Source organism: Anthonomus grandis, chromosome 6 (assembly GCF_022605725.1).
Source record: "Anthonomus grandis grandis chromosome 6, icAntGran1.3, whole genome shotgun sequence".
In the NCBI taxonomy this organism is placed as follows: domain Eukaryota; kingdom Metazoa; phylum Arthropoda; class Insecta; order Coleoptera; family Curculionidae; genus Anthonomus; species Anthonomus grandis.
This window is the reverse complement of record NC_065551.1, coordinates 11,175,452-11,199,402: the sequence shown is the minus strand read 5'-3', so window position 1 is coordinate 11,199,402 and position 23,951 is coordinate 11,175,452. Positions and strand designations below refer to the sequence as shown.

Below are 23,951 nucleotides of genomic sequence, written 5' to 3'. Positions count from 1 at the left end.
GTATTAATTACTCGTATGCATGCATGCTTTGTTTCTTGTGCTTTCTTTTGTAGAGAAACTGAATTTTTATAAAAGTCTACAGCTTTTAAAATGTTTAGGATATATGTAATAGTGATCTTTGGCGTAATTAAGTGTTTTGAAAAGGTAAGAAAAACAAATCGGTGGTAATTAATCTTATAATCAACAGATTTAAGAATAGATAAAAAGTTGACAGTGAGAGTCAGTAGACGTTGTTTTCGTCATTTATGATATATTTATTTGTTATTGTAAAATACAATCAGATTAAATATAGGGAAGAGTGGAGGAATATCGACTACTGAGTTTTTTAAATAGAAGTAATTGTACAAAAATGTCTAAAAGGATACAATTGCTATGATATTTCATCTATTATAAGATTTTTTTATTGGTTTCGCAAATAAACAAATATTTTATTTAAGATAGGTTTTTGTCAACATAAATAAACATACATTTATAAACATAGTTTCGACCGATGAGATAATATTGTCGGTGTAGGGTAAAATCGAGTAGGTATATTTTGGAAATAATTTCATTTTAAAATTTCAATTTTCATTTTCACTGAGCAAGATTGCACAAAAACGGCACCACCTTCAAACCTCATTATTGTATCCAAATTGCCCACAAATAGTGCAGATTTCATCAATTTCAGTTCCGTTGTGCGAAAGTGAATGTCATGCGCTTCTTCATGCGCTACCAAAAACATTGAACTCCAAAGGTGTTTCAACATGTTTAGTGGAAAATAGATTTTTTTTTCCCAATAAATATAGAGATTGCAGTTCTGCGGACATTGGTAAAACATAACCGTAGCTGTGTATTAAACCACATCCTATCTAGACCAGTTTGACGTTATCCAGGCATAAGATTAGTACAATTTGAGGAAAACTGTTGCAGTATAGACTCTGTGGATCAAACCATGTCACCACTGTAAGTAATTGCCAAATTGCCATTTAATGTCTGACGCTTCTTCTCGATTAAGAAAAATTTTATTAAAAAATAGGCTTGCTTTAGGGTTAAATTTCATTAATTCGGATAGTCATTCGGATAGCTCAAAAAACTCAGACGTAGAAGAAATGAATTTAGATAGTACTTTAAGGTCAAAGTTAGTTGATAGTGCACAAAGTTTCTTACTGTCATGCTCAGATTTAAATGATTGGCCTTCAATTAAAATAGAATTACGAAAAAAGTTTGGTGATCCCGTGACATATTTGATTTTATTACAGCAATTACAATATATTAAAAGAAATAAAGGTGAAATGATTTTAGAGTTTGTTGAAAGAATAAAATGTTTTATGCAAAGAATTATCTGCAAAATAAATGCCGAAGTTGAACATGAAGCTTCAAAATTATTACTTTTAGGTCAAGCCGAATCAGTTTTAATTCTTACAGCAAACTCACCACAAACACTAAAAACAATGTTAATGCTCAAACAACCTCAAACCTTAAATGATGCTTATGCTTATGTTGTAAAAATGACACGAGATGGCGCGCATGTAGTAGTCTGTGAATTTCAACCGCTCTCTAATTTTGCTTATTAACAAAGATTTATTAAAAAAATAATTATAAAAAGTTAAAGAAACGCATTCTATAAGTAAGTATCTCTATATTGAGGAAAAAGTGTACGTGAAAACAGTGTCCAAAGTTGTTGTTTTTGTGAGTTTTATACCACGAGAACCCAGCACCCAAACAAGCAGCCAGCACCAATCATGGTTATCGCATCATATCCGCCGACATGCGCGAAATTAAAAGTGCCATTATTAGTACATTCAACGATAAATTTTTGGAGGAAATTGCTTCAAAAGTCGGTGCTATTATAGGGAAGAAACTGGAAGAAAGGGTTGGGTTGGGTTGGGTTGGGTTGGGTTGGGCAATCGCGTTGAGCAATTGACGCGGGAAAACGAGAGACTTCTTAACATGGCCGACGATCAGGAGCAGCTAGCAAGGAATCAAAATATCCGTATATTCGGTGGTAAACATGAAGATCAAGAAAACATCGAGAATACAGTCCTCGACCTTTTCAAGAACAAAATTAAGGTAAACTAATACTAATACGGGATTGCAAATAAAAGAAGACCTAACAAAATTTCGACTTGGTTTACTTCAAACGGCTGTCGAGCGATTTTCAAAAAACAATGCATGGGTATTAAACGGAAATGTTTTCGTAGAAAAAAGTGATGTGGTGCACCGTGTTAATAATAAACTGGACTTGGATACACTATAATCCAACTCTTATTAATAAAACTGTGGCTAGTGAGCTTTAACGAGATATAATGAGGCTCAAACTTGATACTAGGTATTGGATTTACTTAACAAAAATAAATAAAGGTAAATCTGCATTGTTACTATTTTTTCGAGCTCTATTGTAGAGGGATCTTATGATGCCTACTTTGGTGGTTGCAGGATGGTTGGACTCATAGTGAAGATACTGGCCCGTGTGTGTTGGTTTTCTATAAACCGAAGTTCGTAGATTTCCACCGACCTTTTTAACGAGGACATCTAGGAAAGGTAGAGCTGAGTCCTTCTCTGTCTCCATCGTGAACTTGATTGTTGGTCTGAAGCTGTTGAGGTGAAGCAGAAACTCCTGAAGTGCTTTTTCCTCTTTGTCCCAGATGATGAAGGTGTCGTCCACATATCGAAGCCAGAGCTTGGGTTTGCAATGGGAGGCATCTATTGCATGTTCCTCGAACCATTCCATAAAGATGTTTGCTACTACTGGGGAAAGAGATGAACCCATCGGAAGTCCTTCGTCTTGGGCGCAGAATCTATCCTTGACCTGAAAGTAAGAATTACGAAGACAGATCTCCAAAAGTTCCATCACCCCGTCCAGAAGCAGTGTGGTCCGAGTTGAGAAAGCTGCATCCTTGCTTAGTTTGTCTCGGATGATGTTAAGAGACTCTCCTATGGGTACATTGGTGTAGAGACTTTCGACATCAAAACTCACCGGCCCATCACGAGCTCTAAAAATTCGCCGACATCAGAACTCTCGAAATTCCTTTTGGAGATCATTAGACTGATCAGCGTCTTTCGTGCGAAACTCTGCCCACTTTGTAGACCTTCTTGGAGGGATCGAAGTCGAGACCAATGACAGATTGGTGAGTTTTGATGTCGAAAGTCTCTAAGTTTAAAACTCTCTAGGTTTAAAACTATTACTTTTAGAGATTACAATAGCATTAACATTGACACATTTATAAACCAAGGGAAGTTAATATCTTGGAATCGATTGTTTAGGGCTAACGATGTAAATGAAAAAGTTTCCATTTTAAATTCCACTTTAATACAAATAATAAATGAACATGCTTCCTTAAAAACTAAAAAAATTGTTGAAAAGTGTTACTTACCCTGGATACAGATAATGTTAAAAAGTTAATAAAATTAAGAGATAATGCCCACAGAAAATTTTTAAGAACAAAATTAGATCAACATTTACAGTATTACAGACAGCTTCGAAACTTCACAAAACATGCAATTGCTAGGGAAAAAATTACATTTTTTAATACTTTTGCGAAGAGTAATGGAAGGGCTTTTTGGAGTACAGCAAAAAAACTTTATCTTACATCTAAAAATAATCAAATAGACATTCCGGAAACTCTTAATAACGCCACTCATATACATGATTTTTTTAGAAACAGATAATGAGCCTAATACAGTACCAAATCATCTCATTGACTTTTATAAAAACAACAAACTAATTACTCATATTAATTTAAAATTCAAATTAATTACCCATGAAAATTTGTTTAAAATTATTTCTAAAATAAAATCTAATACTGTTGGCGAGGACCTTTTATCAATAAGGGATATAAAACTGTGTCTACCCTTTTGTGCGGATGCTATTGTAAATGTTATTAATTTTTGCATATTAACTTCAACTTATCCAACAATCTGGAAAACTGCAAAAACTTTACCACTACCTAAAACTAACGATCCAAAAACCCTTAAAGATATAAGACCAATTAGTACACTTTCTGCTATGTCAAAAATATTTGAAAAGCATATCTACTCACAAATTGAGTCATTCATAGAACAGCAAAATATAGTCCCAACCTGCCAATCTGGATTTAGAAAGAATTTTAGCACAACATCAGCACTAACTAATATGCTCAATGATATAAGAGAAAATCAAGAACAAACAAATAGTACTTGCATGACACTTTTAGATTTTAGTAAAGCTTTCGATACGGTACATCTTGAACTGTTATTAGCAAAATTAAAGTATTATGGATTCTCTACAGATGCACTAAATTTGTTAAAAAATATCTTAACCTTTAGGTATAGTTACGTAAGTACAAAAAAAGACTCTAGAATAATAAAGGCGGATCTCAAACTTGTCAAAAAGGGAGTACCCGTCCTTTCTCCTCTGTTATTTGCCATTTATGTAGCAGATATGTACAGGAGTGTTGAATTTTGTAAATTCAATCAATTTGCCGACGACACCCAACTTACTATACCTGTAGTGAAGAGTAATGTGATAGAAGCTAAAGAAAAACTTACTAATGACTTAGACCAATTATTCTTAAATTCAAAGAACCATAATTTAAAATTAAACGCAAATAAATCTAAAATTCTTATAATAAACAAAGATAAACAACTTCGTGAACAAATTGAACAAATATTTCAGGTATCTTTAAATAATAATACTATACCAGTCGTTCAAAATGCAAAAAATTTGGGGGTTATTTTTGACACAGACCTATCTTTTCAGCAACACATAAATAGTAAACTTTCCACTGCATATTTAAGACTTAAAAATATTAATTATCATAAAAAGTATCTACCTCAAAAACAAAAATATTTTTCGGATCTCAAACTTGTCAAAAAGGGAGTATCCGTCCTTTCTCCTCTGTTATTTGCCATTTATGTAGCAGATATGTACAGGAGTGTTAAATTTTGTAAATTCAATCAATTTGCCGACGACACCCAACTTACTATACCTGTAGTGAAGAGTAATGTGATAGAAGCTAAAGAAAAACTTACTAATGACTTAGACCAATTATTCTTATATTCAAAGAACCATAATTTAAAATTAAACGCAAATAAATCTAAAATTCTTATAATAAACAAAGATAAACAACTTCGTGAACAAATTGAACAAATATTTCAGGTATCTTTAAATAATAATACTATACCAGTCGTTCAAAATGCAAAAAATTTGGGGGTTATTTTTGACACAGACCTATCTTTTCAGCAACACATAAATAGTAAACTTTCTACTGCATCTTTAAGACTTAAAAATATTAATTATAATAAAAAGTATCTACCTCAAAAACAAAAATATTTTTTATGTAATTCTCTGGTTCAGTCCCTGTTTGACTATTGTGATGTTGTCTATGGTGACTCGCTATCATTGGTAACTAAAAGATCCATTCAAAAGATGCAAAACTGGTGTATGAGGTTATCATATAATATATCTTATAGAGAGCATATAACGCCCTATCTAAATGAATTTAAAATTTTAAATATGGCCAACAGACGAAAACAACATTTTTACTGTCTCATACACAGAGTAATAAGTACTGGCAAACCCCCCTACCTTTTAGAAAAATTTAAACCGCTTCCAAGAACTACTTTAGGGCTACAGCGTACCGCCAATGACCAAAGCTATATTGTACCCCACCATAGAACTTCATGCTATGAAAAAAGTTTTGCATACACTGCTGTTAAAATGTGGAATAGCTTGACACAACTCCTTAAGAATTCAAAATTTTTGTTTTTTAAAAATTCAATAAATAAGATCCTATTGGAAGAACAGACTAGGTTATTTTAAGTTTTAAAAGTCACATAAATAAATTTAAGTACTTAAATAAGATCAATATTATAATAACTTCGATGTTGAGATTTTTTATTTTTTTATTTCATATTGTTTCTAATATTCTGCCACACCCTGACTTTTCCCTAAAATCTAACTGTCATCAAGACTCGTTTTCCTTCTGCACGCTCCCATTCTCTTCAGAACTCTTACTTTTATTTTGTCTTTTTGTTTTTTGTTTTCTTTTGTTTTTTTTTTTGAGAATTATTTTATTAAGTAGTTTTTTATTTATTTCTCTTTGCATACTTTATATATACTATTTTTTTAATTAATTTTTTGTATTTATTATAGTAGCTATTTATTAGGTTAAGGGTCCTTTCGCAGGCGTCCGCTCAGCGGTCACTGTTACCGGTTTTGTAATCGTGAATTGGTCACAATGAATTGGTCAACATGACACATTTATTTTTTACTTTTGGCAAAATAAACAATTTTGAATTTGAATTTGAATTTGAAAAAAATTTTAATATTATAGAGTCACAAATAAGCTTTACTAACCATCATTCTAACTTCTTAAATTCGAATTATAATCCCACTCATAGAAATACAAATGCAGGACCACATAACCAACATTTCAGCGTAAATCATCAAGCCCGTGAAATTACGAATCTTTCCAGGAAGAGGAAAACCTTGACAATCAAGAAAATTTTCAATACCCAGCCTCGAATCAAGAGTCAACTTAAATAACTTAGCAAATCGAATCGCCATATTTTTATTTACCTCAACAACAAATGACTGTCCTAATAGATTCAGGCGCCTCCGATTCCATAATATCTCCAAAGGTGGCACAGCAGTTCCCAAACAATTTTTCTTATAAGCCCTTTAAAGTGACATCATGTAAAAATACGTACAAGGAGAACAAAAATTTAGACATTCCACTTTTAACAGAGCTAGGTATTCAAAAATCTTTTAAAATGAGAGTCTTAATTTGGCACAATGATTTCGATGCCTTTATTGGGACAAAAGATCTGAAAGAACTCAATGCCCTAATATATTACAAAAATAAAACTCTTACCCTCAAGAACATCAAAACTTCATTCTCCTTAGCCTACAATAAACCTTTATATAGACCAATTACAAATATTAATAATCAAAATTTAGTCATTCCAGTCAATTATGAAAAAGGAACAGCTATCTTGCCATCATTTAATATAAACGATCATGTGATCCCCGACTGCCTTATAAATGTCGAAAATGGACTATGTAAAATCCCAAACCCGAATCCCAATGTTCATGTTCATTTTCACCAACGCCTAAAAGTCATTCCTCAAGACCAATTCGATTTAATCAACCCACCTAAAACTACTCCAGAAAAATTTAATCCTAAAGATCATCTTCACCTTGACCATCTAACATCATTAGAAATTTCGCAAATCCTTCCACTTTACCATGAATACAAGGACATATTCTATCACGAGGACTGTGACCTTACATGTACCACGAGAACAAAACATGTGATTCGAACAAGCTCTGATCGACCTATATATGTAAAGACATACAGACATCCCCCTAGCATGAACAAGGAAATTCAAGCTCAAATTCAGAAACTCCTTGACAATAAAATAATCCAACCCTCAATATCTCCGTATTCCGCCCCAGTGTGGATAGTTCCCAAAACAGCAGATGCTTCAGGTGCGAAAAAACTCAGAATGGTACTTTATTTTCGCCGACTCAACGACGTCATCTGCGAAGAAAAATACCCTCTTCCCAGAATCGAAGAAATCCTTGATAGCCTAGGAAAATGCGCTTACTTTTCAACTACAGATTTAGCTCAAGGGTTTCATCAAATTGGAATGGACCCTTCTTCTATTGAAAAAACTGCCTTCACGATAAACAACGGCCATCATGAATATTTGCGCATGCCATTCGGTCTTTAAAATGCGCCGGCCACATTTCAAAGAATGATGGATGAAGTTCTACGCGACTATCTTTACAAATTCTGCTTTGACTATATGGATGACATCGTAATATTTTCAAAATCCTTAACTCAACATATCGACCACATTCGAAAGATTTTTAAGAGACTCAGAGAAGTTAACTTAAAAATACAGCTCGAAAAATCCCAGTCTTTGTCAAAAGAAGTCTACTTTTTGGGCCACATAATCACTGCCGAGGCAATAAAACCCAATCCATCAAAAATTGAAGCAATTCAAAAATATCCCATGCCAAAAACTCAAAAAGAAATTAAATCTTTTATGGGACTAGTCGGATATTATCGGAGATTCATCAAAAATTTTGCTAAAGTAACATTTCCAATCATGAAATGCCTTAGAAACGGTAGCGAAAAATGCATTGGAAACGAAGAATATATTGAAGCATTCTTAAAAAGTAAGGAACTCATTACTAATTCCCCAGTTCTTCAATACCCAAATTACAATAAACCTTTTAAATTAACGACCGACGCTTCAAATATAGCCATTGGTAGAGTTTTATCTCAAAACGACCACCCAATTGCATTTTTTTCTCGTACATTGAACTCCACAGAGCGCAATTACTCCACCATAGAACGCAAACTTCTCGCTATTGTGAATTCAGTGAAACATTTTCGCTGCTATTTATACGGAGTAAAATTCACCATTGAAACAGACCATAACCCCCTTATTTGGCTTTCTAAAATAAAAGAGCCAAATGGCCGCCTTATTCACTGGAGACTCCAACTTGAGGAGTACAACTTCGAAATTAAGTACAAAAAAGGCAAAGAAAATGTAGTTGCCGATGCCTTATCCCAGATTGAACTTAACACCCATGAGATAACCGACAAGGACAATGACATACAGTCCAACGCCCCTAATGCTGACGAGACAGTTGCAAACTTAGCAGATTTCGATCTAGCAGATTTTGTCCTTAATGAAAGATACAATGACCTTATTGAAAAGCAAATAATTAGTCCTAATAACAATTTTCCGCCCAAATCCCCTACCCCTGCTATTGCAGAGGAAATTGATAATGATTGTGATATCACCGTCCATTCAAACAACGATACTCAAGGAAAATTCCTACCAATATCAGAGCTACCTCTAAATTATGCCAGCAATCGTGTCGTAATAAACTATGGAGATACCTTCGAGCACACCCTTACTAGACCGTTCAACAAGAAACACCACTACATAATAATTGAAAAGCAAAATAAACAAGAGCATATCCTAAAAGTTTTTAAAGAAATTATTAAACCAGACGTGACGACAACAATTTTTATAGCTAACGAAGAACTAAGAGTAGAGTTTCAACGACTTGTCTCTGTAACCCTTAACCGATCAGCAAAACTAATTCTGTCAAACACTTACTTAACAGACGTCATAAATCCAGAACAACAATAGGAAATATGTAGTTTCAAACTACCACAGAAAAAATCAAAATGGCATCAACGAAACCTATAATAACTTAAAACAAAAATATAACTGGCCAAAATTAAGGGACTGTATTACCAACTACATAAATAAGTGTGAGATTTGTCTCCAAAATAAATATGAGCCGTATCCCTACAGGATTGCTTATGAAGGACCACTCTGAAAAACCCTTCAAAACCATCCACTTGGATATTTTTCAGTTTTCAAACTGTCAATTTCTTACCATCATTGATTCATTTTCCAAATATGCACATGCCTATTATATAACTGATAAAAATGCAGTCACAATTCTCAGCAAATTAAGACACTATTTTTCACATCATAACACGCCACAAAAAATAGTAGCAGACCGCGGCAAGGAATTTCAAAATAAAATTTTTGGAGAATTCTGTCAACTTTTCGGTATTGAAACCCACTACACAACACCCTCAAATTCTTCTTCCAATAGCCCCGTTGAAAGATTACATTAAACTCTCTTAGAAAAACTTAGAATACTAAAAATGGAAAATCTAGACGAAACTCCCCAAAACATTATGATTTCAGCTATACTAATCTACAACCAAAGTATACATTCCACAACTGGCTATTCTCCATTTTCAATTCTATATGGCCCCTACATAAATGAACCAAGCTTTAATAATGATTTAACACTTTTTGAGCAGTACAACGAAAAACGCAAAAAAGAATTAATACATTAATACCCACATAAGGAAACTAAAGAGACTTAGGAAAACTCCCAATTCTTTTCAGAGTTCCGATCCCGATCCTTCAAACAGTAACAAACCCATACCAGGCCCTTCAGGTCTACAATCTACCCAATAATGAATATTACATTGAAGAAGTGGCTTCATCCCTTATTGTTAATAATTACCATACTACATATATACCATTAAACATATCTAGTATTAAGTACACCTTATCCCATTTTCTTAATAATGTATTAATTTTAGAACATATGGTGAATAATCAAAATAAAAATTTCACGAAAACACAATTTTTCCGTTTATACAAACTTTTAAATAACACTTTTGATAATTACGCTAATGTGTATAAAAGTGACTGTGCGAAGCGAGAATTAATGAACCTCCTTGGTACTGGTATCAAATTCGTCACAGGAAACCTTGACAATGACGATTTGCAAACTATTACGGAGAATTTAGAAGTATTTAGAGTATTTAGAAATTTTGAAGCATAATCAGCTTAACGCCATGCAGAAAATCAATGACCTGAGTTCATTTGCAGGAAACGTCATGAATAAATTCCAAGAAAATATAAGAACTATCAATGAAAATTAAAAAACAATACAAAGCGAACTATCAAAAATTAATAATGAAATAAATCTAATATTGTCCATTCAAGATCAATACATCCAAATAACATCGTTAAATATTTTTTTAAAAAATTGTCAAGATTTTTTCTTTTGCACATTTGAAAACACTTGATTTAGAGATTTTAACAGTAAATTGAAATAAAGGAAATCTGGGAATTTTTAAGTTTACACTATCCTGAAAATGCCCTATGGTCCATTGAACATCTCTCGGAATTAACACTTATTTGTAAAACTGGATTATTAATATTCGACGAAATGGCAATTTTAACAATTAAAATCCCAATTTTTGAGAAAAATGCATGTAATCTAAATTTTGTATACCCGATCCCAAATAATCAATCAAAAATGTTATTTAGTCCTAGTAAATATTATTGTAATGACCTTTGGTACCAAAACTGTATAGAAATTAATTCAAAATTGTGTCAATATTAATTCAATTTGTGACTGTTCTCAATAACTATCAAGTACATACGACAACGTACAAAAAGTCCTTACTGTTCTGTGCCAAGAAGGAAGAAATTGTTTACGAAAACTGTTTCCAGTTTCAAAAACTAAATATAGTAGGTTGCTCTCTTATACAAAGTCAGTGCGATGTAATTATTAACCATCACAAATATGCCTTGGCTATAAATAACGTATCTATAAAACAACTTCCAGATGCCACTAGGTTGCAACCATCAAATTTTTCTATTCATTTGCAATTGAAGCATTTGGAAAACCCTGCAAAAATCCAATATGATCTTTTAGAACCTGTTAATTTTGATGAAATTATCTCGCAAAAAGAGACTCATTATATTATAGTTTTAGTTGTATGTATCATATTAGTATCTAGTATATGTATAGCACTATACCAGTGGAAGAAATACAGTTCCCTGAAGGCCATTCCAGTGAAGACGATTTGGCAGATCATCAACGAGGACGTTGAATAATCTGAGGGTGGAGGAGTCACATCCCTAGAATAGTCATTATAGCTGACTATGTAAATTGTCTCTATATATACGATCGTCGTTAGGTTAAGTTTTGCATTAGTTCCGTGTCAAAGCTCGCTGTTCGGAATTATAGTTAAACTCATTTTAATAAATGTTTTTTAAAAGAAACTCCATCGATCTTGTTATTTAACTCTCTTATCACCCCACAAGGCAATAAACCATTCGTAATATTCCCCAGATAGTCGGTGTTTGGGGGTTTTCCGTCGACCGTTCTTCTTGACGTCATTTTGATGGTTACAGAAAGCTAGCAGGTTATTATAGCGTTTTTCTTATTGCTTTTATAATATAATAATTTAATATTGTATGAATCTAGTACTGATCGCTACATCTAGTGTAAAGTCGGTAAATGACCTTGTAAAAAAACAAGAACTACTAGGTGGCATTAGTGGTTATCCATCGAAGAGGTGTATAGTAATTGCATTTTGGTTTTCTTTCCAAATGGTAAGATCTTCAGGTTAACAAGTTCAGTTTTTCGAGTTTAGGATTTCACCTCATAGTTACCTCATGGCAACCAAATAACGTCTCAAAACCGTGACAAAAACGTCAGCAAATGACTATAATGACGTCATGATAATGCTTAAAATGACGTAAATAAGTCCCACCAAAATAACGTCATTAATGTGACGTCATTAACGTGACCTGAATGGGACGTCTATTACTGACCATTTAAAGACATTTTTACTAACGACATTTTAGTTCATACTTCTACTGACTTATTCTTTCAATTTACATTACATTTACTTTTAAAATTTACTGATAAAAATGTAATAGTATTTTTCTTATAAATATAAAACTCTAGTCCAAAAATTACAATGGTATTTAACGCGACATTTTAATTTAATAGACATATTAATACCTATTTTCTTTTTAATTATGATATATTATGATATACTATATTAATTACGATGATTTAGTTTTCACTCATAGGTGAACATTCTTTACTACTTTAAAATAACGTACTGAATGAATACGGTGCTTTTAAAAAAACCTGTGCCCATCAGAAATAAAGCGATAAATTAAGAAAAAGGAAAAACCATGCTCCAGTCAGTTGTTGGAGATCCTACAACATCAACAAGGAAAATAGAAAAAAAATACAGGAGTACCAAAATCATTGGCTCATTTTGTTTTAAAAAAGAACAAATACAAGCCTTTTAAGTATCAAGTTTGTCAAGGTCTTAGACTCGGGGATGAAACTCGACGGCTGACATTTTGTGAATGGTACAAAAAAAATCAAGAAGGTGTTAATTTTCCCTTTAAGGTAATATGGTCAGATGAAAGTATGGTTATAAATAACGGAATTTTTAATAGTTTTAATTCCCAGTATTGGTCACAAGAAAATCCGCGAGAAAAAAAAGAATCCAGTCGAATCGATTAACATCGATTTGGTTTTAATATTTAGCTAGGCATTTTGGGTACCAATATATTAGAGCCATTTATTTATCACGGTTCGCTGATATCTAATCGCTGTTTCAACATAATTTAGAAGAGCGACTAGACAGCCTTCCACTTGAAATATTTCGAGATTGTTGGTTTCAACAAGATGCTCATAATTCCAGAGAACTACGAGAATACTTAAATCAATAATTTCATGGTAGGTGCATTGTAACGTACGGTATTGTACAGTGGAGTTATGTGGAGTACAATTGCTAGATTTAATGCCTTTGGGCTTTTTTATGTGGCGATATCTAAAAAATTATGTCTATAAGCGAAATTTTGAGAGTGAAGAGGAACTTCAAGTATTAGTGATCGAAGCTCTTAATAGCATAAATATTTGAGCATATGTTATAAATGTTTTTTTTTGTAATTTGATTTGTTAAAGAGGTAATTTTATTAACTAAAAACTAACGCTGTTTCAAAAAACCTTTGCAGACGAACTTTTAATGAACTAAAAACTAAGAGCAAATGATAAAACACTTTAGTTATTTTCGTGAAAAGTGACTTTTTGACCATAAAAAATATTATGTCTGATACATCATTGTAAGTATCACTAAATAGGCTTTCATATACAGGGTGTAGTTTTTTTTCGGTCCGTATAAAAAATTAAAGTTGGTGATGATAGCTCAGAGACGAAACGTCGGATTTAAACTATTTGTATGTCAAATTGTAAACCATAAAAAGTGGCAATGAAAAAGTGCTTTCGGTTTTTTGGTATGTGTTAAAATAGAGCTGGCAAAAAATAAAAACCATTTTGCCACATTCCGTTTTTTTTTCCGGATATCTCCGAAAGTATTCGGAATTTTGACATGATTAACTGTATTTACTTGAGGATTGAATTGCGCTAACTTTTCTCTAATTTAACCGACCTCGGATCTCCCTCTACCGTTTCCGAAATTCGTTCATTCTTATTTTGGACACCCTGTATATATAGCTTTTTCAGCCTTTCAGCTCACTTTAGTGTGTAGTAGGAACGGAAACGGTACTCTATTGCTCGCTGTGAAGTGTTCGACACTAAGCCTTTATACGACATGAGCTACACAGCTTCGTGGCAGTATGCACTTTCTAACGACGCTAAGTCGGTATGTGGAGGGATTGCCCAACATCGAAAAACCATTGAGCAGGCTGACAGAACGAGAACGGAAATTGCAATGGTTCCAAGACTATCAGGACGTTTTTGGTTACCTAAATGAGGCTCTGACAAGCGCACTTATTCTGAGGTATGCCTTATCTAAAAGATTTTATACTATTATACTATTTTTAATTTATTTTTACTATTAGATATTTATACTATTCACCGAGCAGAGCGAAAGATGCCAATGACAATCTCAAGTCATATTGGGCACAATATGGCTTGATAAAACAAAAGCTCTACTATCATCGACGCCTTAATAAAAGAATAAATCCGCCAATTTGGTGTATCTGTAAGACTACATTCAGACTAAGGGTAAAATTTTGAATCCAGCTTATTCCAGAACATCTGTAAGATGATTGTAATCAAGAAAACAAGCGTGGTGAAACGAATAAATAGAACCATTAATTTTCTAGCCACCAAAGAAATAGGTTCTTCATTTGTTCCTGTTATCCTATCGATCGGCCATCCATGAAATCACAGGATAGCCTACGACTCGAATAGTGCTGTGAAGAGAACTCCGTGTCCCATGTAATCTAAAGTTTAATTACCATAATCTGGTACTCACCGTGAAAGTCGTCTTTTTCCGATCATGCAAGGCCAATTCAATTCGACCTTCGTATAGTACTAGTGTGTAGTCTTAAATTGCTATTTTCGAGCAGCCCGAGCAACACCGCGGTATTGTCATGTGGAATTCAGCAATTCTAAATGCCATGGCTGAACTGGCCGATCAACTGAAACTTATTTCAAATGCCTCCACCAGCGGTACTCATATAAATTCCATTACTGCTGAACTAGCCGCATCTCAAGAGAAAATTTAATCATTGATCGATAGCGTAAAAAAAACTAACTATAAAAGTAGAGGCGTTAAAGCAAAAATCGCGGTCCCGTCAGTCCAGAAGTAGTTCTCTGCCGCGAGAGCGAAGCCTAGCGACAAAGAAAATACTTGCTATGCACATCAAAGATATCCTGATAATCCAACATCATGTTCAAGTTGGTGAACGGAATACACAATCTGAAAAGAAAAAAACTAGTGCTATTTCTCTGCGCGGAGACTGTGGTAGAGTGTTCCAATTCTTCTTGTGGTCTCTATGTTCGACAAGGAAAAACCGGTCAATACTTACTCTAGTCGATACGGGCGCAGAAATTTCTTTAGTTCCTGCCGATTCAAAAATAAATCTTGCTCCTACTAAACTTAAACTATTTGCTGCGAACGATATGCACCTAGATACCTATGACGAATCATACCGCAAATTAGATTTGAGCTTGCGCTGACCTATTAAATGGAATTTTTGCATTGCGGCCATGCATTATGCAATAATTGTAGCAGATCTTTTAAAACATCATGGATTGGTATTTGATTTAAAAAAGTGCCGTCTCATTGATTCGACAACTGGTAGTTTTTCACTCGGAAATTATAGCTCATTCAATTCATTGTTTTAATCCGAATATTTCTTTTTCACATTTGCTGATAAAATTTCCAGAAATTACAGGTGCTGGTAACATGTCACACCCGGAACATTAAGATGTATTTCATTATATTATAACTAATGGCCCTCCAAATGCTGAGCATGCTCGTCGACTTCCACCCTAAAAACTGAAGTATGCTAAGGCAGAAATTAAAGCGTTTATGGAAGCCAGCATTTGCCGTCCGTCAAGTAGTCCTGCTCAGATGGTCATAAATAAAGACGGTACCTGGCGCCTTTGTGGTGACTATCGGCGCTTAAACGCTGTAACAATTCACGACAGGTATCCCACTCTTCATTTACAAGACTGCTTTGTAAATATTAGCGGCAAATCGGTTTTTTCGTCTTTAGATCTTCAAAAGGCACACCACCAAATCTGAATGGCGCCTGAGATGGCACAAAAGACTGCCATAATAACATCGTTTGGTTTGTTCGAAAATATACATGACACTTGATCTACGAAATGCTTGTCAGCCGTTTTAAAGCTATGTAAATCGAGCATTAGGTGATTTAGATTTTGTGTTCATCTATATTGATGACATTGAAGAACCATTGAAGAACATGCAGATCCCATTACGTACAGTCTTCTAGAGGCTTAAAGATTCGGCTCCATTTAAATGCAGATAAATGTATTTTTGGCGTTCCTTGGTATTTTTAGGATACTTAATCAACTCAAAGGGCATCCGCCTCACTACTAAAAAATTGAGGTAATACTTCGGTTCGTGCAGCCAAAAGCGGTTGCCGCTTTACGCCGATTTCTTGGAATGTTAAATTTTTATCGTCGTTGCCTGGCTAATGCTGTTTTCAAACATGACTCACACTTCTTAATGATTATTTGGTAGGCGCAGTAAAAAAACGATAAACGTGAAATAGTCTGGACTCCCGAATCCTCGGAAGCGTTCGAAAAAGCACAATACGTTTTAGCAAACGCGACTTTACTGGTTCACCCTCGCATCGGTGCCGACATTAGGTTAGTGACTGATGCATCAGACTTTGGTATGGAAGCGACCTTAGAGCAATCATCCGGCGATGATGGGAACCTCTGGCTTTCTTTTTTTAAATTAAGTGCTTACGATAGGAAACTTACGGCTGTTAAACCATTTAGTTATTTTTCAGAGGGTCGCAAATTTAGAGAACAGTATCACAAATCATTAACATTTGCGTTTAAACATCTCATTGATAAAGCATCACCAAGACAATTACGTGAACTATCTTTTACTGCTGAATTTACTACAGAATTTGTCCATTTGGCAAATGGAGGATGTAGTTGCAGATTTACTTTCTCGGATTAATGCTCTTAGACTACCGCTAGAATTTGATTTAAATGAACTTGCTCAACAGCAAGTGGTTGAGCAGCAATTAAAAGACATTAAAATTTCTCAGGATATTCCATTAAAGATAAAAACAATTCAATGGAGGCCTAAGAACGTTATGTTAGCTTGTAAGATTTCGGGAGAATTAATTAAACAGTATGCAACAACTCTATTTCGTAGAGTTTTCCACATGGTCCATAACCCATCACACCCCAGCGCCAAAGTCACCGACCGCCTTATTCGTCAGCGTTACATCTGGCCAAATATGCAGCGAGACGCTAGGTTATGGTGTAAAACATATAGGGACTGTCGGGCATCAAAAGCAACTAGGCATGTGAACATTTTTTCGGATCAATTTGTCGCCCCAGATGGTCATTTTGATCAAGTACCCATAGATATTGTTGATCCACTACTAACATACGAGGGTTATACTTACTGTTTGACTATGATAGATAGATTTTCGCGATGGCTAGAGGATAGTCCAATAAAAGATATGTCAGCTCAAACGATCGCTTGTAACTTTTTTTTTTCAGATACGGCTTGCCTAAAGTACATAACAATCGACCAAGGCACGCAATTTGAATCAGCCATAATGTGCCATGATAAAAAATTATCCACAGCATTAATAAGGTTACGAACTCATATTCGATCTGATACCGGTGCATCCCCAGTGAAATTTATTATTTGATACCACACCACGACTTCCAGGTGTATTCTTTCTTTCTTTTTTTTACTTTAAAGAGTTAGAGAACTGTTCTTACGTATTTCTACGCAACATAGTTAAAAAGGGCCTAGAACGTCCATATTTTGGTCCCCACAAACTTATTCGTCGCGTTTCCGATCGGGTATTCGAAATTGAGGTAAACGGTATCTTAACGTGGTTACTGTGGAATTGTTGAAACCAGCTTTTTTGTGCCCGATGAGGTTGCTGATTATGTAGGTACTTCCATGCAAGTAAATTAGCATTAAAAACTTATTCTTGTAAGAAAAAAAAGTTACTTTTGCAGACACTAAGTATGTTCATTTTACGTTGTAATTTTGATCTTGGACTGCTACTAAATTATTTTTATCCTGTTTACTTTATTTTTTATTTAAGGAAAATTGTACAGCAGGTATATTTTATTCCAAAGATACTTCAAAGTATTCATTTTATTAATGTTAATCTTGTAGTACCGTTTATTGTATCGCTATCACTAGGAGGGGAGTATGTGGGGAGTTTCCCATCTTGTGTTTTTACCTCCATGCCTTTTTTTGACAGGTCACATGGGGAGATTAGAAAGAAAAAGAGAATTGAAGAAGACACACGTTGTTAAATCATATATTAATTCTTTCTCTGTTTGTTATGTGGGAATTAAAGTTCTTCGGAGTGTTATTTAACGGGATAATAACTCCCTGGACCCCACTTATTAATTACAGTTACGCTCTCTGGTGGCTATTTTAGAACATAAAAATATTATAGAGCGATTCTTTATGATCGATTTACCCAGTAATTTTTGTTACTCCTGTCATACAACGAACGGTACCCGAGATATGGATGAGGAGCAGTCTTAATGGGTACATTACACCACTCCACTTTACCATGCATATCTATTATAATTTGAATATATAGATTATATTATAATATATATAATATTATAATAATATCTATTATAATATAATAAGAATCTTAGAATCCTTCAGCAGAAACACCAGATAGTACCATCTCTCTTATGAATTCTTATTAGGAGAATATTTAACGACACCATTAAGGAATTTTAGTCCCTCGAAAATCATTATTTAGAATTAAAATATTTTATAACAAATACATCTACTAATTCTCATCATTTTCTAAAGTCTTTTAATTTGATCCCGTGTCTAAAAAATTAAAGCAATAGATAGATAATGGCCAGGGCCCCCGCAAATTCCTAAATAACCGTCAATCCGTCTATTCGGATACGGCCGAAGCAAGACTGTTAAATAACAGACTATTCGGCCGGATCTGCTTCTCATACGTCACTAAAATACATCCTTATTTTACATTGTATAGGTATTCTTAAGTATATTAAAACATACGAACAGGTGCAAAATGTAAAATTAAACTATTTCTTTTGCTTGGTACCTCCCAAGAGAGTGAGGGAGCTTGTCTGGTGATTTGATTTTCTGCGGCTTATAGTAGGTTGAACACTAAATTGACCACCCTTTCTTACTGTTGTGTGTCGTTCTGTCCGAGCTGAATGTCCCTTGTATTTGTTTTTTTATTGTAAATGACGCATGTAGTCCACTTAACAGAGCTAGAGTAGTTGATCCATATCTGTCCAAATTTTCCAAATAAGCTGTAACTGCTGGTACAAAATTTTCGGGATTATTTTCTAAATGGTCAAAAATGTATTTGTGCGCATTCCACTTTGTCCTTAAATGTTCTATTCTTGAGTATTCCTGATTGGGATTTGAGGCATTGGTGTCTACGACGCCTAAATTTGTATTTAATTCTGATGTGCCATTATTTATCATAGTCAACTCATAATTATTATTTATTTTTCATTTAATTCATCTCTTAGTAAAGGCAAGAAAGTATTTATTAGGTAAAGCTCCTGCAGCTAATTGAAAAAGACAGGCGCAGACCTATGCGCCTATGAAAAATTTTTTGGTGTGTTGAAAAGCAATCTTTAATATTTTGGTTTTATAAATTTTCCATTTATTTTTCAGTTACAGAAAAAAAACTCTTTTTTATTGGAAATGATTTAATAATTAATAAATTATTAATTAATCACAAAAAAATATCTCTAATCTGTCACTTAAAACTAGAACTGTTAAATATAGGTGTTTTTCTTAATTTAACGGCAGCAAATTCTTTTATAACTTCGTCAAAATTTGTCAACCATGTCCTGCTCTATAGCTAATATTGCTAGCCCAGATAGTCTCTCGTGATGCATAGTTGATCGAAGACATTTTTTTATTATTTTTAATTCTAAAAATGACCTCTCCCCAGAAGCCGCAGATACTGGTAAAGTTAAGAGTATTTATTCTTGAGGAAATTATAGCATTTGGCAGAGATGAAGTTAAATTGTGTTCAAATTTATATTGCAATATATACAGTGGATTTGAAGAATGAGGAATTGAAAATAACTGTAAAGCTTTAATCTCATTAAACAAAACATCTGCCTCAATATCAGTCTCCATCTTTACCGCATCAGTAAGCTTCTGTTCTGCAGTTCTTTAGGAAATCATCGTCACATAATGTAAAAATATTACTAAAAAAAAAAAAACATTGTCATAATTAGAGATCATATCAAATCTACTATTTAGAGAACTTAGTACTTGATCAATTATTCTCAAAAAAAATTCCCTTTAAACGCGATTTTGGGATTTTGAGGTGCTTTATCCCTATGTTCATTATCAAAAAAATTTGGTTCATATTTTCGTCTACTAGTATTGATTGCGGGAAAATCTTGGTCTATCTCAAGATCGGCAGCTAATTTTTCCGCTTGATCAATTATTTCCTCAAAGATAATTTTTGAAATGATCGACTAAATTCTTTAAATAATTATGACATACTTTAATAACAATTGTTACACTTTGCATCATTTTGCTTACAATATTAATCTGAAATAAAACATTATACCATTTTTAATAATATTCCATCTTCTTGTGGAGGAAGAGAAAAAAACGTACGAAACGAAATGAGTTCTTGTACTATATTAAAAAAGTTTACTGTTTCATTTGATACGTTAGCACGTAAAAGTCTGATTACCTGGATTTTTGTAAATTTAATAACCTTAAAGATCAAAAATCAAAATCATTATTATTTCAAAATTACATTTGTATAATATTTTATTTAACTTTTACTAGTTAAAAGCTATATGATTTGAAATATAGAAAATTAATATATCCTAAAAGCCATTAAATCTTAAGAGATTATCCTCGAGGTTTGCGTAGGATATAACTATTGTAATAAAACTAATTTTGGATTTTATTACTTTGTTGGAATATGTCCAATTATAAATATTATTTTTTGTATGATATAATATAATACTTACCATTTCACCCTTAATTTAGTTTCCCCACCAAACACAATAACAAAAAATGTGAAACACTTTATCGAATTGAATATTTTCTTTCTACCACTTTAAACACTTCTGTTTTCTTGTGTGAATATCAAGAACTGATTAGCGAACGCCTGTCTTTTTAATGTATACCCCGTGAACCTTACGAGTTTGAACTGGAAAAATCAACCAAAATATGCAAGTCTGGACCAATTATTAGCTCGACAAGTTTTTACGTTTATAGACAAGCTTGGCGACTTAAAAATACTACATATTATTCGAATTAGGTTTAAAAAAATGCAATTCTTTAATTACATTTTTTTTAATATAACAAACATTGAAAATAAGCGTTTTATTATTAATAAACGATTTTATTTAATATCGCTTGTTTTGTATAGTTGTTTATTATTTGGTTTTAATTTTGCAATAGTTTTTTGAACTACTTCTACTCAACCATTTCTTACAAAACTTATAGCACATATTTTAGTAGGTTTTTGTGAAAATATTGAGGGTGAACGAGGGTGAGAGCTGCCTTCAAATTTTTAAATTAGGAGATTAAGTGATACCTCGTTTAAAAGGTCTTTTTATCTTGAATTTAATGTTGTAGTCGTAGAGAAGAGGTAATTCTAGTTAAGTGAAAAACTAAGAAATAAAAAATAGAAAGTATAGGTAAAGATATTTTTGAGATATCCTGACCTCTGAAACATTAAACAATTAAAAATTAAAACGTGGAGGCGTAAAATTAAATTAATTGTTAATTTTTAAAGAGATTAGAATTTTTAGAAAGTCTCATAATGTATCCTAATAATTATTTTCACGTTTTTAGTGCACCAGATTATGCAATTTAAAGTAAAAGTTAACCTTCTGCCCCCCTTTTGAATGGCGCTCGCATGGGTCGCACGAGATGCACGCGTTGCAAGCCCGGTTACGGGAGCCCTTTACATCCTTTGGTACACTCTCTGCCGATAAAACTTTTTTCCTTCAGCGGATAATAAATTCACGCGGTACTGTGTTAAATCTTCCTAAATTACAGTATTTGTCGATTTAAGATTTCTATTTTTAAATACGGATGTATGGACAGAGTCGCTTGCAAACCGGATAAGTACTGACAGTGGTCGGCCGGTGGGATGACTGGGAGAGATTCTAGTGCATTTTACTATATCAGCATCAGCATCGATGATGTTTTTGACGTTCATTTTTTGGAATATGCCTAATATTTTGGTACGAATATTTTCGTTTTCTGAGTAAGGTACTTCAAATACCCTAATGTTAAGGTTCCTGAAAATTTGCTCTTGATTCTTGATCATCAAGGACGCAAGTTTCAGTAAACAAAATTAAACAAATTTGTTGCAGCTACATAGAAGCGCGTGCTTATTGAACTAGCGCTATTGATTCTATAACAATATTTTATATCAATAGCATATTTACTTTCTATACATATATGAATGGAAAGCAAACTTAAGAGCGTAGGAAATAATCATTCATGCACAATAAATAGTATGCCAAGAAATCAATAAATTGTTAAATTATCGAGAAAAAAATCAATACCTCAAAGTTAGGAGAAGAAAAATGGATGTTGATAGCATAATCAAATAATTGCATATTAACAATGTATAGAATTTAATCAAAAAACTCATCCATTTTTCGACAGATGCCGGTCATACAGTTTTATAAAAGGAAAAAGCATATAATCTACAGCATCATTTGTGTTTTTACCTTTTATAAAAAAAACTTATAGAATTAACAAGGAAAACATACCCTTAAAGCAAACCTAATTATTAGAATTTCCACCTGAGAGAACAAGCTCAATTTTAGAAGATTCGAATAACTGTCTAAACTCATCTTAAAAGCCAACCTGAATCCTAAAAAGACCTTCCGCCTTTCAAGAAGCTAAATTTTGAGGACATTATGAACATACCCAGTACTATTACCCAAAAGCAATAATCCTTAAAGGACTTCTTCATATTTAGTCAATCAGTATTTGAACCACATTATTAATATATATATATATATATACATATATATATATATATATATATATATATATATATATATATTATATATATATATATATTACTATTCTTAGCTTCATTGAGTACCAAGTCTTTAACATGCCACCCAAACCTCCAGGCGATAGCAACCACTCATCTAAGGCTCACCTGTACGAAGGGAGGAGTTACCCGTTACTAATTTGCCGATTCAGCTACAAGTGTTTATAAACATTTTCATTTATTAATTACTAAGCAAACATCAACAGCATGAATATACATATGTATTTCAACTCTGTTTTTGTTCATATTATCTACTATTAAATGTTAATTATTAAGTTTTAAGTTTTACGTTAAAGTGATAGTTAATTTTAAGTTATAACCTACGTAAATAAAACTTAAATAAATAAATTTTAAAAAAGTAATTTTTCAGTAATAAAAAAATTTGTTTACAACTAGCTGGTATTTGCCCAGCTGGTAAGATTGTTACACTATGTTCAGATTCCCGCAAATAAATATGATTATGATGCAAATTACATAAATACTACTTTGATTTACAAATGTGGAAAAATAGTCACAAATTCTTTTAAAAATCCATAGTGTGCCCATGCATTTTTTTTACTGTATTTAGTTACTGCTTCACTTAGCAAACAGAAACTGCGTAGTGTATCAATTCTTGGTGTTTTATTGGCTTTCATATATGTTAATAATATATTTTACTTTACTTTATTTTATTATAACTAAAAACTTATTTTCAGACGAAAATCATTGAAATTGGCAAGCCTTTATTGACATGTGACGAAAATGGAAACATTAAAGAAGTATCAAAAGAGCTTACCTATATTAGGTGAGGTCTTTTCAAAGTTATGATATTTATGTAGAAATATTTGGTTTATTTAATATTTAGGTTGCCTTCCCACAGTAATGCATTTTATAGCGTAAACGCGGAAAGAACCACTACAAATCTTGTTAATGAATTCAATCCAATAACTTGGAAAACTATTAGGAATTTTGAATCATTTTTGAATGCAAATTTTGCAAAAACTGGGCTTGATGGTAACATTTATATAAAACATAATATGGTATATATATGTATGATATGATTTGTGTAT

The 23,951-nt window shown here is 33.0% G+C and overlaps 1 long non-coding RNA gene across 1 annotated transcript; it reads left to right on the top strand.

Moving 5' to 3' along the window:
- Positions 1 to 35: 35 nt before the first annotated feature.
- On the top strand, positions 36 to 23,882 carry LOC126737605 (uncharacterized). The gene is made up of 4 exons (XR_007661062.1): positions 36 to 144; positions 668 to 942; positions 23,598 to 23,686; positions 23,747 to 23,882. It is a non-coding gene; the product is annotated as an uncharacterized LOC126737605 (long non-coding RNA).
- Positions 23,883 to 23,951: the final 69 nt, after the last annotated feature.